The sequence below is a fragment of the Scyliorhinus canicula genome, chromosome 10 (assembly GCF_902713615.1).
Source record: "Scyliorhinus canicula chromosome 10, sScyCan1.1, whole genome shotgun sequence".
Lineage (NCBI taxonomy): Eukaryota > Metazoa > Chordata > Chondrichthyes > Carcharhiniformes > Scyliorhinidae > Scyliorhinus > Scyliorhinus canicula.
The window spans coordinates 151789796-151809753 of record NC_052155.1 but is presented as its reverse complement, the minus strand read 5'-3'; the positions used below and the strand labels follow the sequence as shown (position 1 = coordinate 151809753).

General features: G+C 43.7%; 1 protein-coding gene across 2 annotated transcripts in view; it reads right to left on the bottom strand.

Annotated features, from left to right (window-relative positions):
• LOC119972716 (transcriptional activator GLI3-like) overlaps nucleotides 1–19958 on the bottom strand; it is a 447347-nt gene that overhangs the window by 426956 nt on the left and 433 nt on the right. The window lies entirely within an intron of this gene.

Below are 19958 nucleotides of genomic sequence, written 5' to 3'. Positions count from 1 at the left end.
GGACTTGTTTAATCACCTGTGATTTCTTTCCAGTAGCAAGTAAGCGTTTGGTAATGAGTGAAGTATACACTTCCACCTCCTTGATGTGATTCAAATCTTGCATGTTGTTTCCTTCCATTGGTATTCTTGATAGTGCATCTGCTGCCATCTGGTACTTCCCTTGAACATACTCAATTACTGAATCATGCCTCATTGGTCTTCGCCTCAATGTTTAATTCTAGGCAGTATCTTTGCAATCTCCCTTAGGTTAAGAAAAATGACCAAAGGTTTGTGGCCAGTTTCATTTTTTTTTTTAAATCGAAAGTGCCCAATTCATTTTTTTTTCCAATTAAGGGGCAATTTAGTGTGGCCAATCCACCTACCCAGCATATCTTTGGGTTGCGGGGGTGAGACTCACACGGACACGGGGAGAGTGTGCAAACTCCACACGGACAGTGACCTGGGGCTGGGATCAAACCCGGGTCCTCGGCACGGTGAGGCAAGAGTGCTAATTACTGCGCCGCCGTGCCAGTTTCAATTTTAAACCACAATCCCATCACATAATTTGAGAATGTCTTGCATACCCATGTGCTGCTGATGCTTCTTTTTCAATTGTTGCATACTTTCTCTAGGTGTTTGAGAGTGGTCTTGAGGTGCAATAAACTAGTCATTTAACATATTTTAGAATTTGAAATAAGACTGCACCCAGATTTGTAGGCGATGCACCCTCTGCTAGTATGATGGCAGCTCTGAATCGTAGTGTGCTAGAATTTAATGTGAAATGAGAATATTTCGATCTTCTCTATCCTTGTAAGTTAATTCTGCCAGATGTTGTCCTGTGACTTTCGGTGTTGTTCCACCTGAACCTTGTAACTGGATGGATGATGGTGGTAGCGCAAAGTGTTTGAGCCACTTTATTTCATCAGGCAAGACTGAAATCCCGACTCCTGCATCTATAATTTCAAATCTGTGGGCTATCTATCCACTTTTTGTTTAATGCTCAATTATTTTCTATTTCATTCACTTCCTCTGGGAAAGTGACTGTTTTTTTCCTGTGGTTCTTCAACTTTGTGAATCTGGTTTGGCCTTGTTATTTTTCCTTCCTCTTTGCAGGGTGTTTTTTCTCTAAAAAAAAAGAGTGGCAGGCAATATTTAAATGTCCCAGATTCTCACTTGTGGCAATCTGCTCCTCCTTGTAGGCATTCTTTCCACTTGTGCAGGCTCTTCCTGCCACACCAAGAACATTTAAACATGGCACACTTTCCCCTAATTTCATTGGCTTTGTTTCCATGCACGCTCTCTTTTCTGCACATTGCTCACTGATTTGTTTCCAAAGGACATCATTTTTTCCACGAACAACCACTCTATTTTGCTTTTTAACCTTGGTCTGTTGCGCAATTTGAACTGTCTTAAAAGCAGATCTCCCCTGGTTTGAAAGAGATCTGCTAGGTTTCATTTAGGACCCCAACTATTATGCTATCATGAATCAACTAATCCCTCAATATTCCATAGTCACAATTTTCTGCCAGCCTGTAAAGATCATTGGTGAATGAATCCATGTATTCACCAACTCTCGTATAAAGTTTTGCTTGTTCAATTATTACACTTTTTTGAATGCTGAATTACGAATCGAAGGCCTGGAGGACTTCATTATAAGAACACGAAACTTCATTGATTCCCTGTCTAGCCATTCCGTCATTCTCAGTAGCTCCAACTGCACAGAGTGAAGTACTGACCTGATCCTTCTGTTCCTCTTAGTGCAAACTTGGAAAACCTCTCTGTCCAGCTGTCCCAGTGCTGAGCTGGTTGCAAGCCTGCTGTGCTTCGGCAAGGTTTGGGGGGGGGGGGGGGGGGGGGGGGGGGAGAGTGGGGGGTTGGGCATAAGGAATACATGCTGTACCAAGCTGCTGCAGTAGTCAGGTCTGTAAATTCTTATCTGTGCTCACTGCTGTCTTGATTCTGGGCCCATGTCTCAGCTGACATCTGCTACATTCGCAAGGCTCAGTGTTCTTCAGGCGAGTCATAGATTAACATTATTTCTCATCCTTCTTCCAAGTTTCTGTAGGCTTGTCTGGTTCGTCATCTTTTCTTGTTTTTTTTCTGGATTTTTTACTTGCTATCTGCTGCCACCATAATTTTGTCTCGTGCTTGGGGTCTAGATGGGGTTCTTTAGGATTTGACTGCCCAATAAAGCTACAAGATGTAATTTGTAAAAATCATTAATTATTTACAGTTCTTTGCACATCTCAATAACCCGAGTGAGTAACTTTTTCCCTCCATATCAGTTACCTGGCCGTGTGACACGAGTTGGGTGCTTCTGGTGTTACCCTAAAGGCTGTAGGGTTCAAGTACGATTCCAGAGACTGGAGCACAAAAATGCAGGTTAACACTCCAGTGCATCACTGAGGAAAGCTGCACTGCCTGAATTATTGGCTTTTCGATGAGACATTAAACCAAAGTTCCATCTGCTTTCTCAAGGTATAAAATGACCATGGCACCATTTCAAAGAGAGGTGGGGAGGTAATCCATGTGTCCTGGTCAATATTTATCCCTCAAATCAACATCACATAAGAGTATTATTTGATGATTATCACATGTTTGCCATTTGTGGGACATTACCATGTGCAAACTGGGTGCTCTGTTTACTATATAGTAAACTCAGGTTATAAAGAAAATTGGTGAGAACACTGCAAAGGTCCTAACTATAAATCTTCTAAAGTACTCACAAACTCTTCCTTCAGATCAGAAAATTGCCATTTTGCTATTTACGAAAGGTGGCCGAGGGAAAAGAGGGAATTGTAGATCTTGCTAGATTCTATAATTAAGGACAGTTTGACAGAGCACCTTGAAAATGTTTAGCTGATCATGGGAGAGCCACCATGGATTGGTAAAGGATAGGTCGGGCCCAATGAAACAGCTTGAATCTTTTATGAAGAAACTAAAAAGCAGCAGAAAGGGAATGTCAACGAATGTTATTTATGTGGGCTACCAGAAAGCATTTCATGAAGTTCCTTACAGGAGATGGTTAGCAAGTTGATGCTGATGGAATTGATGGCAAATTACTGACTTGGAAATATGCTGAGCAACAGGAGACATAAACTGTGGTTAATGGGGCAGGTACTCTAATAATTGACAAGGTGTGACGAGTGGGAATGAATTATTGAACAGCTGCAGAGACCGGACCCAAGGCAACTGGTCCGAATTTTCCAACTACCAGTCAGTGTGTCAGCATGCCCTGTCTCAGGCCATTGTGGAACATGCTGGTGAGGAGGGCGGGGCCGTGAAACAGCCAATTAGAGATTATTTAGGGCCTATTAAAGATCATTCTCCCAATGCTCCCATGTGGATCCCACACTGAGGTCGAAACATGGTTCCAAGATAGAGGTGGCCTGACAGTGGCATATGGGGAATGGGGAGTGACAGCAAGGGGCGATCAAAATGTTTAACCCCTCTTCCCACCCGTACCAGCCTCCCCGGACAGGCGCCGGAATGTGGCGACTAGGGGCTTTTCACAGTAACTTCATTGAAGCCTACTCGTGACAATAAGCAATTTTCATTTTTCATTTCACCCCTACCCTCTCCCACCCCCACCATTGTTCTAAGAATGAGTTGGCCACAGCAGTCTGGCAGCTTTGGCCAGTTGCAATTTTACCTCTTCAAAACGTCTTCAAAAAGGTCCAACTTAAAGCGCCCTCTTTCTTTTGCAGACCTCAGCAGTTCCAAACTCTGACAGTGAGGTTGCCTATGTCTCAGGGCTGGAGGGACTCCTTTTGGATGGTGAACTTCCTCCCTGACCGCTGATTGGTTATCAGGCCAACATGATACTAGATCAAGACCAGAAACTCACCTGACGTCAGGGACCTGACCCCAGAATTAAAATCCAGTCCATGGTGTTCTTTGTCCATGTGTTGGGGCCTCAAATCCTCACAGTATTTATTATGACTGAGACGATGGGATAGAAAGCCGCATATCCAAATTTGTCATTGACTCAAAACTTGGAGATATTGTAAGCAGTGTAAATGAAGTATACAATTACAATGAGATGTTGATAGATGAAGAGAACAGTCAAAACTGTGGAAAATGGATATCAATGTAGGCAAATCTGAGATCATCCACTTTGGACATAAAAAGGTTTAAACAAAGTAGTTTCTAAATGTGAAAACTTAGAAACAGTGGGGTTCAAGTGCACTTGCGATCCAGATAAGACCATTAACGGTCATGAACAGATTGTAAGGATCCTCCGGTTTAAATCTGGTTTCCCCTGTGTATTCCCTTTATTTTCTGTTAATTTCTGACTTTGTAACTTTTGTGCCTGGACCATTGCTGCACTTATGCCTTTCAAATGGACTGCAACTTTGATTTTAAAAACTGGAACACCCAGTAGATGTGCTATTTGGTCTGGCCTCAAGGACCCGGACCCCCCCCCCCCCCCCCCCCCCCCACTCTCCTGGCGAGGAGGGCTGCTTGGTTTGATCCAGTGATGACACATTTGATGGATTTGGCTACAAGCCAACCAGTTATTTTAAATTCCCAGGCCTTACCTAAACACAATGCTGATTGGTGTTGGGTATTCCAGAATATTCTGTTAAGCGAGGCAGACCACATTTTGGGTTTTAGTTTCGATTTGAACTCTAAACACTTTAAATGTCTCGACCAGAAAGGGTCGCACTCTTTCTGTAATACCTTGGCTGATGCTCACTCCAGGTAAACGAACAGCCAGTATTTTTCTCTCTATCTAACTGGTGAGTGCTTAAAGCCTGAAGACAGAGCTGGAGGGAATTTTCCAGATTCCTCTCCCTACCCGACCTCTCGAAGGCCTCGTGGATGTTGCTTCCCTGGTATTCTGTTTATGCGGGGCAAGCTGTTGATCCATCTGCTGGAGTGGGAAACAAATAAGAATTGAGCAGACCTAAAGTGCATCTTGTGTGAAGGCCCAGGTTAACACAAGTTAAAGTGACTCTCCTACCCTGAGAGTCACACTTGAATGTTCCATCCAGAAGATCCAAACCAACTGATGGTTTCAGCACTCCGCACCTGGGAAGATAACCGGCTACAACAGTTTATTTTTTTAAAAGTATTTTTATTAAGGTTTTGCAGAATTTTTCATAATAAAACAGTAGTAACCATAATAACAAAACAAACTAGTGTGAACATTAACATAGTGCAAAAAGAGAATATACAATAACAATTAAATAGACATTACCCCACGCAACCCAGTCTTCCCACACCATCCCAATGAAGCACTCATCCACAGATTGCTGCTGCTGACATTTTAATTTTCCCCGAGAAAGTCGACGAACGACTGCCACCTCCGACAGAACCCTAGCGTAGACCCTCTAAGGCAAACTTTATTTTCTCGAGGCTGAGAAACCCAGCCATGTCGTTAACCCAAGTCTCTAACACCCAGGGGCTTCGAGTCCCTTCACATTAATAAAATCCATCTCCAGGCTACTAGGGAGGCAAAGGCCAAGACATCGGCCTCTTTCGTCCCCTGAACTCCCAGGTCTTCTGACACTCCAAAGATCGCTATCTCTGGACTCGGCACCACCCGTGTGTTAAGCACCTTGGACATTGCCCTCGTGAACCCTTGCCAGAACTCTCTAAGCTCCGGGCATGCCCAAATCATGTCGACATGGTTTGCAGGGCTGCCCTTGCATCTCATACACCCGTCTTCTATCCCACAAAACTTGCTCATTCTCGCTGCCGTCATGTGTGCCTGGTGGACCACCTTAAATTGAATTAGACTGAGCCTGGTACATGATGAGGAGGAATTAACCCTGCCCAGGACCTCTGCCCACAGACCCGCTTCCAACTCCTCACCCAGCTCCTCCTCCCACTTGCCCTTGAGCTCCTCCACTGGGGTTTCCTCCGTCTCCTGTAGTTCCTGGTAGATATCGGACACCCTCCCCTCCCCCACCCAGGTGCCGGAGACCACCCTGTCCTATATCCTCAGTGGCAGCAGTGTCGAAAAAGCCACTATCTGTTTTTTCAGGAAGGCTCGTACTTGCAGATATTTAAAGGCGCTTCCTGGCAGCAGATTAAGTTTTTCCTCTAGTGTCTTCAAACTGGGAAAAGCTTCCATCTATGAACAGATCTCCCATGCTTCTGATGCCTGCCCTCTGCGAGCTCTGAACCCACCATCCATCCTACCCGGGACAAACCTGTGGTTGTTGCATATCGGGGTCCAGACCGACACTCCCTCCACCTTCTTGTACCTCCTCCACTGTCCCCAATATCCACAGTGTCGCCACCACCACCGGACTTGTGGAGTAACGGGTCGGCGAGAACAGCAAAGGAGCCGTTATCAAAGCTCTCAGACTAGTACCTTTACATGACGCCGCCTCCAGCTGCTCCCACGCTGCCCCCCCCCCCCACCGCCCGCCCCCCCCCCCACCCCCACCCCCCCCCCCCCCCCACCCCCACCCCCCCCCCCCCCCCCCCCCCACCCCAATCGCCCACTTCCCAATCATAACTATATTGGCCGCCCAGTAGTAGTTGCGAAAGTTCGGCAGCGCCACCACCCCCCCCCACCTCGACTGCGCTCTTACAGCGATCTCCTTACTCGCGAGGTCTTATTCGGCCACACAAAGCCCGTAATAATTCACCCGCTTTAGAAAGGCCTTAGGGATGAAGATGGGGAGGAACTGAAAGATAAACAAAAATCTGGGGAGGACAGTCATTTTCATGGTCTGCACCCTCCCTGCCAGTGACAGCGGGAGCATGTCCCACCTTTTAAAGTGCCCTTCCATTTGCTCCACCAACCAGGTCAGGTTGAGCTTGTGCAGGGCATCCCATATCCTGGCCACCTGTATGCCCAGGTAACAAAAACTTTTCTCTACCATCCTGAGCGGCAGCTCTTTCAGTCTCTCCTCCTGCCCCTTGGCCTGGATCACAAACAACTCGCTCTTTCCCATGTTCAGTTTGTACCCTGAAAAACTACCAAAATCCCTCAGGATCCGCAGAACCTCCCCCATCCCCTCCACAGGGTCCGAAATGTACAGGAGCAAATCATCTGCGTAAAGCGAGACCCGATGTTCCACCACCCCCCCCGAACCAGTCCCCGCCAGTTCCTCGAGGCTCTCAGCACCATAGCTAGAGGTTCTTTTGCTGGGGCAAATAGTAATGGGGAGAGGGGACACCCCTGCCTCGTTCCCCAGTGAAGCTCGAAGTACCCCGACCTCAGCCGGTTTGTACATATACTTGCTACAGGCACCTGGTACAGCAATGTCACCCAGTCAATAAAGCCCTCACCAAACCCAAACCTCCCCAGCCTTTCCCACAGGTACTTCCACTCCACCCAGTCAAAAGCTTTCTCTGCTTCCATCGCTGTTACCACCTCCGCCTCCCCTCCCTCTGAGGGCATCATAATAATATTCAAAAGTCTCCGGACATTGGTATCGAGTTGTCGGCCTTTGACAAACCCAGTCTAGTCTTCCTCTATCACCCCTGGGATGCAATCCTCAATTCTTGTGGCCAGAATCTTAGCTAGCAATTTGGCATCCACGTTTAAAAGCAAAATCGGCCTGTATGACTCGCAATGTTCCGGGTCCTTCCCTCATTTAAGAATGAGTGAGATCAAAGCCTGTGACATTGTTGGGGGGAGGGTTCCTTTCTCTCTCGCCTCATTGAAGGTCCTCATCAGGAGTGGGTTCAATATTTCCGAAAATTTCTTATAGAATTCTACCTGGTAACCATCCGGCCCCGGGGCTTTACCAATTGCATGCCCTCTATACCCTTGACAATCTCCTCCAATTCAATCGGGCTCCCAGCCCCTCCACAAGGCCCTCTTTCACCTTTGGAAACCTCAACTGGTCCAAAAATTGCCTCATCCCTTCCGCTCCCGTCGCGGGCTCCAACTCGCATCGTTTACTATAGAATTCCTTAAAGACTCCATTCACCCCATCCTGGATCAAAGACCGTGTTACGCTCATTATTCTTTACTCCCCCGATTTCCCTGGCTGCCTCCCTTTTTCACAGTTGGTGGGCCAGCATTCCACTCGCTTTCTCCCTGTACTCATAGACTGTCCCCCTTGCCTTCCTCAGCTGTGCTACCACTTTCCTGGTGGTCAGCAGTTCAGACTCCGCCTGCAGACTCCACAGCTCCCTCAGTAGCCCCGTCTCGGGGGCCTCTACGTATCTCCTGTCCACTCGGAGTATCTCCTCCACCAGTCTCTCCCTCTCCACTCTTTCTCTCTTTTCCCTATGGGATCGAATTGAGATGAGTTCCCCTCTGACAACTGCCTTCAGAACCTCCCAGACCGTTGCCACTGCTACCTCACCCGTATCGTTTGTTTCCAGGTAATCCTGGATGTTCCTGCTAATCCGCCCGCAAATCTCTTCGTCCGCCAGCAGCCCCACATCCAGTCTCCAGAGTGGGCGCTGCCCTCTCTCCTCACTAAGCCGCAGGTCCACCCAGTGCAGAGCATGGTCCGAGACTGTGATTGCTGTCCCTGCCACCTTTGGGATTAATGCCCTGCTCAAGACAAAGAAGGCGATGCGGGAATAAACCTTATGAACGTGGGAGGGAAAAAAAGAGAACTCCTTCGCTCTCGGCCCTTCAGTTCCTTAGCCACTGCCGGTTGCTTCCCTGTCCTGGACTTCAACGGGTCCAGCTCGGGGTCAATGACTGTGATAAAGTCTCCCCCCACGATCAGGTTGTGTGACTCTAAGTCCGGGATTTTGCCTAGCATGCGTCTCATAAATTCCACATCATCCCAATTCGGAGCGTAGATGTTCACCTCCCACTTTCCACTCACCATTATATACCTGCCCCCCTTATCTGCCACAATTCTCCCAGCCTCGAATGCCACGCCCTTATGGATCAGAATTGCTACCTCCCTGATCTTCGAATCCAGCCCTGAATGGAACGCCTGGCCTACCCATCCCTTTCTCAATCTCGTGTGGTCTGCGAGCTTCAAATATGTGTCTCCTGAAGCATTGCTACGTCTGCCTTTAACCCCTTTAGATGCGCGAGCATGCGCGCTCTTTTGACCGGCCCATTCAAACCCCTCAAATTCCATGTGATCAGCCTGGACGGGGGGGGGGGGGGGGGGGGGGGGGGGGGGGGCGCGGCTAACACCCCCCCCCCCCCCCCCCTGCTGACTAGCTATCCCCCTTTCTTGGCCAACCTCGAGCCCGCACCCTTCGCTTCCTCGAGCGCCCCCACAGGGAGCCGCCGCCCCCGACCCTCAATTGGTACCCCGAAATTGATACCTCCTCTGTCAGCAAAGCAGCATCCCTCCCCAACAGCCCCATGACCCAAAACCCCCTGCCAAGTACCAGCTGGGCACTTGCTCACCCCCCACTATGCTCCCGAAAGTCAGCTGACCCATGCTGACCCTGACAGCTCCCACCCCTGGCGCCAATCAGACTGTCGCCTTATTGTCCGGACCCCTCTCCCCATATGAATAAACCAATTAAACTACCTCTCCAACCCCAGTGAGTAAATAGTAATACGAAACGAAAAATAAACAGACGACACTAACATTGCCCCGTGAGGAGACACTTGTTGAACCAAGGCTCCAACTTCCTGAAAATTCGCACAAAGTACAGGGCCCCCTCCCACCTCTGTATCTCAACTTTGCCGAAAACACTGCACCCTCCAGCCACCACCACAGTCCTTACATGCACCCAACATTGTGTACAATCATATATTAGAAACGGTACCGTGTTACCCAGCCCCACCGCCACATTCTACCAAAACTTAGCTGCCTTGAATTCGAGTCCAGCTTTTCTTGTTTGACGAATGACCACGCCTCATCCGGCGTCTCAAAATAGTGATGCTGTTCCTTGTACGTGACCCATAGCATTGCTGGATGAAGCATCCTAAATTTCCCGCCCTTGCTGAAGAGGGTCGCCTTCACCCGGTTGAATCCAGCTTCTTGGTCAGCTCCGCACCCAGGTCATGGTAGATTCGTATCACACTGTTCTCCCACCTGCTGCTCCGTTCTTTTTTTGCCCACCGCAAGACAAGTTCCTTGTCCGAGAAGCGATGAAATCTCACCACCATGGCCCTCGGCGTTTCATTCGCCTTGGGCTTCCATGCGAGGGCTCTGTGCACTCCGTCTAGCTCCAGGGGCCGAGGGAATACCCCCGTCCCTATCAGCGTCTCCAGCATATTAGACACAAATGCTCCCGCATCCGACCCCTCCAAACCTTTGTGGAGGCCCACAATTCTCAGGTTCGGTCTCCTGGACCTGTTTTCTAGGTCCTCCAACTTCTCCTACCACTTCTTGTGGAGGTCATCCTGCGCCTCCACCTTAAGGGCCAATACGACCAACTCATCCTCATGGTCGGATAGCTTTTTCCCCATATCCTTAATCGCTTTCCCCTGTGTCGCCTGAGTTGCGATCATTTGGTCTATTGATGCCTTCATTGGGGCCAGCATGTCCTTTTTAAGATCAGCAAAGCTGCCCCTAAGGAACTCCTGCTGCTCCTGTGCCCACTGCGCCTATGCACCCTGGTCTATACCGGCCACCATGCTGTGCCTTGGCGCCCGCTCCGCACTCTTCTGTCTGCTGGGACTTAAACGCTTCACCCGGCCACTCCTGGTCCAGCTATCCATACAACAGAGAGGGAATCCTTTTGGCAGTGTTCGCTTCACCAATCTGCGAAAACTCCTGAAAAATGTCCGGGAGTCCATTCCAGACGGGAGCTGCCGAATGCGTGACCTACTCCTCCATGGCCGCCACCGCTTCTTGAATGGCCTTGGCGAGATCTTTTCACAGTTGTTCCCTCTGCTGCTAGAATTCAGCTTTAATAAAGGCCATCAAGTCAGCTTGAAGCCTTTAAGCATGCCCTTCCCCCGCTTGCATGCTGGAAGAGGCTTTTGTCTTTGCTGCAGCTCCAGCCAAATCTTTCGCTGTTTCTGCCGGGTCTGGTAACCAAGAGACATACCATTCCTGGGGTCAAGTACTCCTCCAACATTCACCTACACCTTTTCATCAAAATTCCACCCCGTATTGATTAAAAAAAGAGCTCTTTTCTGTAACCTTGGGCAGGAGCTGCCTTGTGTGTGACCACTTACTCCATGGTCCACACCAGAAGTCGGCTACAACTATTTCAATATCACCAACAAGGACACTCATCTCTCCTTCTTCCATTTAATTCCCTATTATTTTACCCCTTTCCCCTGTGTGTGTTTGAGTAAAGGGTGGGACAATAAAAAGGAAGGGAAGTAATAGACTAGCTGGCCAATATTCTATGATAATCATTGCATGTCGTATCTTTATTGTTGTCGCAAATAAACAGTTTTTTGTGCTTCACTTACAAGTCTGCTGCCTATAAGTCATCGGAGCAGTCAAGGGTCAAAGATCTCAGAAACCTTATACAAATTATTAGTTATTTCACTTGTTGGGACTCTGGGGCTTGTGAGGCTGGAATTGACCGTGCACTAGCCCAGGGTGTTGTGACAAGATACAGAAAATAGTCAAAAAAGCTAATGGAAAACTGGTCCGATATATCTAGAGAATGAGAAGTTGTGCTTCAGCTATACAAGGCCTTGGTTAGACCAAACCTGAACTACTGTGAGGAGTTCTGAGCACTACACCCTAAGATATACTATGCTTGGATGAAGTATAGACTTACCAGAATATTATTTGAACTCCAATAATTAAATTGAAAAAAAGAGGCAATGCATAAATTATGGTTGCATTTACTGGAAGTTAGACGTTTATGGGGTGACTTGATTGAATTTATCAAGATATTAAGGTGAACAGATTGGGCAGATCAAGATAACTATTTCTCCTGGTTAGTGAGTCCCGGACTAGCGGGTATAGTCTAAAAAGAAAATACAGCCAGATCTTTCAGGAGTGAAATTAGGATCTATATTTACATGTAAAGGGTGGAGTTTGGAACTCCATTCTATTAATGGTAATTAATGCTAAACCGTTGCAAATTTTAAGTCAGAAATGGATAGATTTTTGTTGTCCAAAATTATTAAGGGATTATGGGAAAAAAGGTCACAGATCAGCCATGATCCAACTTAATGGTGCAGAACAGACTTGAGGGGCTAAATGCCCTACTTCTCTTCCTGTGGTCCAATACAACAATACATATACTTAAAGTGCACTTAATTGGTTCCAAGATCATGACAGACACTATATAAATGCAATCCTTTCTTTTGCATCCCAATTTAGCCAGCAGAAGAAATAAGCATGCGGTTACCCAAAGTTGAGGTGCCAGTCAGCTTGCTCCCATATCACACTGTCTTAACAAAACAAACCTGTTTGTGCCAGGACAGGCAATAAATCATACAACTCCAATTAACACTGACTAATGAGTACTGCGTGAGTGATAGTATTACTGAAAATTAATTTTTTCTTACGTCAATAATGAGTCTATCACTTCGAATTTTGCAGTATGCAACCTTGAATGTTTTATTTAAATAAATCCAAGCCAGATATATTTATAATTTTTTAAAAATTGATAATGAAACACAGTTTTATCCACAGACTTCTTACCAGCCACAGTCTTCACACTTGTTATTTTGCAAGGTGCATTCTACATCGAAAAAAGTATTACAAGTGAACTCAATGTTTTTTGTTCACTGTTTCTTGTGTAAATACAAGTTCGGCAACCCTTCCTTTTGCATGCCTGCAATTTCATTTCCATGTTTCAGCAATGAAATTATTTACAGCTACAGCTTCTACCATTACACAAAGTTGTACATTTAGGTGTCTTAATGAGATGTTGAATATATGATCTGTTCAGCGAATGAAACATTTAAAATGTGCAAGTATTAATGAAGATATCCAGCTCAGCATTTTTAAAATAAATTTAACAGTACCCAATTCTTTTTTTTCCAATTAAGGGGCAATTTAGCATGGCCAATTCACCTAGCCTGCACATCTTTCGGTAGTGGCTGTGAGACCCACACAAACACAGGGAGAATGTGCAAACTTCACACAGACAGTGACCTGGGCAGGTATCGAAACCGGGTCCACAGCACCGTGAGGCAGGAGTGTTAGCCACTGATCCACCGCGCCGCCTCAGCTCAGCATTTTAATGACTGTGGCAGTCACTGCCTCAGAGTCAGGAGCCCTAGGTTCAAGTCCCACTCCAGGACATGATGGCCAAGAAGAATGTATCCATGAATGTAGCCAACAAGTGGATTACGAACGTGCAAAGCTTTCCAACACATGCTAATGGCAGGTGGCAAAGGCAGGAGACACTCTCGGTCAGCCCTGTGATGACAAGAAAGTTGGAGCATCTACTATCACTATCTATAGCTCCAGCCTAAAACATTCATGTAAAAGTGCACGTGGCCACATTAATAAGACTCCAAGTGATCTGTAACACACACCACAGCTGTATCAAACACTTCACCAAATACATCTAAGTAGGTGCAATTTGGACGACGCAGTTTTACAGGATATGTACAAACACTAAAGCTTTCAATTAAATTCCCAAAACAAACTATTATTTCAAAACAACTAATGGTAAACTCAAATCTTTCACTCAAATAATCTGAAATTGACAAGATGATCAACATTTTCTGATTATGAAAGTTACACAAGGCCCTTTAGCAAATCCACAAGAACAATATTGAACTTTCAAAATTACACACAGACATATAGGGCTATTCTACTGGAAGGTCGGAGTTCCCTTTAATAAATAAAAATTACATATTTTACAGAAAAAAAAACAGCTCTGACTGAAAGTTAATTGCTGTCCAACATAATAAATATTTATTTCTGTAAAATACAATACAGGTAAGTGCTTAAATAATTCCAAAAGGAAAGTTTCAGCCAAAGCTGGATATCTGCTTCAGTGATTACTTTTCTTTTAGCAACTGCTGTCTAATGAAACTTAGTTTTAAAAACAGTGAGGCTAACTAGCAGTTGAAACAATAAAAAACTGAAAGTAGTGAGTTTTAACATTGGCATCAACTTGCACTACAAAGGAGGCAAAATAAACCAATTCAAACCCAGGCAAATTCCTCCGTTAGCCAGAAGCTAGTCAAAAATAAGTCTGATTCTTAAGCCTGGCTATGCTTCACAGTTTTACTCCTTCAATTAAGACTTCCCCCTATACACATCATTCAGCTTTTCAAGCAATAACTAGCATCCTTTAACAAATATTACAATGGCAGGAAACACTGCAGGAAGTATTTCAACATTCCTATAAAATATTAAACGCTGGCTGAAAATCAAAACACTTTTAATTACTCACCCTCGTTTCATTCAGTGCTCCACCATGCTGCAGTCATTACTCAAATATTACCGACAAGTAATTACCAAGCTATAAGGATAAGCGATCATTGCCTGGAACATTTAACGTGCCCAGAACTACACATGGATGGCAATCACAGTTTTCCTTGAACACAATTTTTATTTTCAATGTGTACGATAAGGCTCATTGCTGCAATTAGACCAAGCCATTGTCTTCGCACAGTACTTGCATCAATCGAAGTTAACAGACAAACCAAGGTAGTAAATAGTCTACAAAATATGCAAACAATTAAAAAAAGTTTTAAGACACAGAATTCCCACCATTTTGTAGAAAGGTTTTTCCACATCAAAAGCAGTATAACCTGTCTTAAAGATCAAAGATTTTTTTTCCATACTTAAGAAATCATGTTGAACTTTATTGACATGTTTAAACCTGTTACACCTGTATTATTGCTGAAGAACAAAGTGATTGCTGTTTAAAAAAAAATAAAACAAATTGTTATTTTAGGCTTCTCTAAAAAAAAACTTATACTGTGGATGCACATGTTTGCTGTCTTTTACAAATCACTCAATATTTTACAATGAAGTAACTGCTGGCATTCTATACTTATTTTACACTAACATTCTGTTTGGAAGAAAAACCGTAAACAGCTCAACTGCACCGCTAGACCATGTCGCCATCACATTTCCTGAAAGCATTCAAAATTCTTCAGAAGACCAAAATCACCAACTGCAAAACCAAATTGTAAATCTAGTCTACAATAAAAATTAAGTATCTATAAATATGAACAATATTGTAACGCTAAGGCCAATTTGACATTTTTCTGTTTTCACTTAACCAGTTAGCAAATGGCTCCTTCCACGAGGTCTTAACAAATTCCAGCTGGCTACTACACACCTCACCAGCTACATGCTATATCGATGAAGTGACTACAACACAATACTAATAGATGTACAGGCTAAAAGAGTTTTTTCTTCATCGTAAATCACAGCCAAATTTAGCCCAGCAAGACAGAGACAATTATATTCAGCTAGGAGACAGAGAGAAGCTTACCTCAGATTCAGTCAGGCAGAACTATGGTCGGTAATTCTACAAGTCGGCAGAGTACAAATACTTTTGTATCCGTGATGGTGTTAAGAAGGACGGGGCATACAGCCTCAAGGCATCACTAATACAAGGATGACTAATGACCCAGCCATGCTGACAGCATTGTAGACAAGTTCAGAGTTTGAGAGCTAACTGAAGCTATCCTGACAAGCATGCTTTCATAATTTCATTCACAAAATAACCTTTGTTGAAAAAAAAAGGTCAATTAAGGACGAGTTAATAAACACAACAGTGCATCTGGGGACCTTTTTTATTCTTCTGGTTACTTCTAATTACACAATTTTTTTTTTTAAAATTGGACGTTTGTCAGGAAACAGTATTTCAATGCAGTTTAGGGCACAGACACACAATCAGTACTTTCTTTTAGTACATTTTTACTGGTTGAATACCTGCATTGCTCAAAGTATCACAATGAGAAAACCTAATCACTTTTACAAGATGCATTAAAGCATATTATCACAACCAAGCATCTAAATTCTTAAAGGCAGAAGGTTTAAAACAATTTGTGCTTCTGTAGCCTGTAGGTCTATTTGTCTCCATACAGGTCTTCATAATAATGGTTAAAGAGAAATACTAATTACTTATTTTTACTATAGTTTTTTAAATAAATTTAGAGTACCCAATTATTATTTTTTTCCAATTAAGGGGCAATTTTAGCGCAGCCAATTCACCTAACCTGCACATCTTTGGGTTGTGGGGGTCAAACCCACGCAGACATGGGGAGAATGTGTAAACTCCACACGGACAGTGACCCAGGGCCGGGATTCGAACCCGAGCCCTCAGCGCCGCAGTCCCAGTGCTAACCACTGTGCCACATGCCACCCGTTTTTACTATAGTTTTACACCAGCCAGTGAGTCATGTTAGAAGATTTAGCCGAATACTTCTATCATATCTACATTCTTGAGAATTTTTTTAAAAGTACAATAGAACACTTCACAACCTTACAATAGAACACTTCACAACCTTATTATATGAAGTGCATATTCTATCTGATGCAGTCTTAATATATTATTATATATCCACTCAATGATTGAACTGCAATACTAGTTAGTAAAGTCAGCAAAATTGAGGCTTAAGCTGTGTAAACTAAACATTTGCAAAAAATAATGCTGATAAAGCCCAATATCTTTTGAGGTGTTTCGAAGGGGTCATTGTAAGCATTTGAAAAGTCTGAAATCAATCATAACTGAGTGGTGCATGTTTGGGGATGGTGGACAGAGAAACAGTTACATTTAATTTCTAAAGCACCAAACATATTTTTTCCATCCACATTTTTTTAAAAAAAGATGTTGCAAAACGAACAAATGTTCAATGTTACGGGACATCAAAATTTGCATAGTCATACTCAATGGGCCTGCCGTTAACCCACTCAAAACCCATTTGCTTACACAAGAGTTAAAATCAGGCCCAGACATTTTTTAAATTCTGTTAGAAATTCAAAAATGGTTTTCAAGTCCTGTTAATTTGAAAGAACAATAGTAATCAAATACAAAATATGCAAGTCTCAGAGCACAAGTAACATTATTTCATCCTTACACACTCCGATGAAACAGAAGAAACATTATTTCATAGAATAATTTACACTAATGTCCTGTAGATTAATAATAGTTTTCCAGTAAATTTAGCAGCATGCTTACAATTGCAAACTAATTGGTCTTTTCTAAGATAAGTGATAGTCTGTCTTTTTATGGCATTAGGAGTATACATTTAATAGATCATATTATAGCATGACTGAAGCATTAACTCGTGTAAACCCTTATTAATGTGTGTATTATACTTCATAACTGCCTACTATAGCAAGGAACCTGACACACTTATTAATTTTTACTGACTGCAAAACAGCAATGATACTCAGCATGACTCTCTGCATAATTTGCATTATAAAAATGGTTTAACATGTCACAATTTCTGTATCAGAGTATTTCAGAAGAATTATTAGATATAGAATAGATAGATGGAACACACTGATTCATTATTAAGTGCTAAATTCAACTGTACCTCTCCCTCCCCACTGGAGACTGTCACTTCTAATCAGAACTAGCAAACTCAACAGAAAAGAAGAGCTCCATATTGGGTTAGTATATCGATGTGGACACAACACATTCCTCATCAATGCATGCATCTTCAAACAGACTAATGCAGCACCTGTTCATGTTAGCCAGGTGTACACAGACTGAAACCAATTCTATATTTAGGTCATACACATTTACCTTTAAAACTAAGACTATGAGGAGGTATTATGCAATGCAGTGTGGCATTTAATGTTTTGAAGCCATGCAAAGACTTCCACTGGGATTATATTCCTCCAGAAAACTGGAATATCCGCTCTTTATCTTAATTATTCTTAAATTATGATGCAGGCTATAAAGTTCCAGATCTGCTGTGAGTGTGTGCATACTGCAAATTTTAAGATGAACAGTATCTAATGGGTTGCCTTTAGCAAATGCCAAAACTTCAGAAGGGCATTTAAAACAGGAAGCACTGTAAACACAGAATCGGCATCATGACTAGGAATACAGAACATAACTGCATACTGGGAGAGTCTACAATTTTACCTAGATCTGAGGTGTGCCCTCAAGGTATTCTGGGATCTGGGATTAGAAAACTGACAAGAACCCATGCTGCCTATCACCACGTTTTCTTCTGCAGTTAAACACAAATGCACCGAGGCACTTGCCTGCTGCTCTATGTTACTGCTTCTGGTATATAAAAGCAATGGTGAGCCTTTTGCTGTCAAGATATCAAAGACAAAGTCATCAAAGTGTAAAATTCTGGTTTTGCTCCTTCCCTGGTCTACTGCCATATTTCAAAGAAGCATGAAACAAAAGCTCAGAAAGTGGGAGAACAACTTAAAAGATTCTCATTCATTTTTGGCCAACTGAATATTTTATAATTAGGTCACAACCACATCACAAGTCCTGATTATAGTAATATTTCCTAAAAGCCCATACAGGAGGCAAATTTAGTTATTTTTCAGCAATATATATTAAAAAGTGGGTAAACACCTTCCTGATGTTTGGAAATTTTCATTGGATCAGAGCAAATGAAATGAACAAGGTTGTTAAAGTTACTTTAACCCATTACGCGCTATAATAAGTACAGCAAGGGAGAAAGGCTTTCTGTCGCAAAATCAGTTATGTTGAAAAAGTGAATTGCTTCAAAAAATATATATTCCTGCTGCACAAACAGGGTTCCTGCGGGGACGGGTTTAGCGCAGTCAAATAAAAAAGAAAGATGACTTTGAGATAATCTTCTGCAGTTTAATAGCATTAACATTCCAACAATGAGGTTTCATTTCCCTGACAAAATTGACTGCAGACTTAATAAATAAGGTCACTGTTCCAACAGAATGCAGTACTCTCACTCCCTTTAAAAAGTCAAGAAGCAGCTGGAATTTTGTAACTGCCACTTATCATTTTCCCTCCTTGTGAACCTTAATATTGAAATGTTGGGGCAGGGTTGAGCTGCCAACTCCTAAATGTATGAATTTCAGGAATATTCTTTTGGCTGGAATGAGACTGCAACTCGTCCAAGGGATAGGAACACAACCGCATCTGCTTCATTTCATGGGGGGGGGGGATGACTAACTCTCCTGAATTATTAAACGTCAACTTTAATTTAAATAACCATGAGCGGGGTTTCATAAATCGCGTACTCCATTCGGAATTTCAGAGTCAACCAACTTCCCTCAAATAAAAATAGTCCAATCGGAATCCGTTTCAGGAATTGAAATAAAATTTTGAACCGTTAATCTTCACCATATGGAAACACGTCAGGAGCAAGTTTTAACCTTGCACACTTTCCTCAGACTTTTCTTCTGTGTAGAGCGCTTTTCGGAGGCGTTTTAAACCGTGCGAGAAACATTGAGAACTTTTATTAGATTTTAACTACCAGCCATGGTTTATGTACTGTATTTAGTGAGTGTTAAACCATCAAAGGGATACCCATTATAAATTATACATCGACCCAAATTCATTTCAATTATTCACGTTGCTCCAATTAGTTTCTGATTTGTATGAATCAATGTGAAATACTCGCGCTGAAACGGGGCTGGTGACTCTCCTGGAATGAGCGCCGCACAAAAAAAACATTAAGAGAAAAAGGCCGTTCACATCCAGGCAACTGAACCAAGTTTTATTCTGCTGGCAGCCTGGATGTGTAGAACAGCTGGAAGCAACTTGTTCTAAAATGTTTTACACATACACACACAGGCTGGCACACGTCCACAAACACACACAGAGCTCGGGGAATTAAGCACAAAACTCCGCTTCTCCCTACTCTTTTTGCAAACGTTGAGGTTAGGCGCGGATTGTATTTGAGTGGGAGACGCGGTTCTCTGCTCTTTCCAATTCATCTTCATTTGCTGAAATGGAGAGCCATAGTTAAAAACAAAAATGTCTGCAAGCTGAGGGGAAACCAATTCAGCCACCCTTTCCCTCAGACCCGCGCCGGATCGTCGAAGTATGTGACAAACACGAACGAGGTAAACTTTTTTTTGTATTATTTGTTTTTTCCAATCTTTTACATCGTGTAAAGTTGCGCAGCTGCAACCCCCCCCCCCCCCCCGGGGTGGATGTGCGTGATGCTGGAGCAGTACCGCCGGTTTCTTCAAAGGAAAACAAACTCGAGGCGACAGGGAGAGGGAACCGAGGATCTGGGAGGGAGAAAGTTTGCCTCTCGCCGAGAATGCAACAAAAAA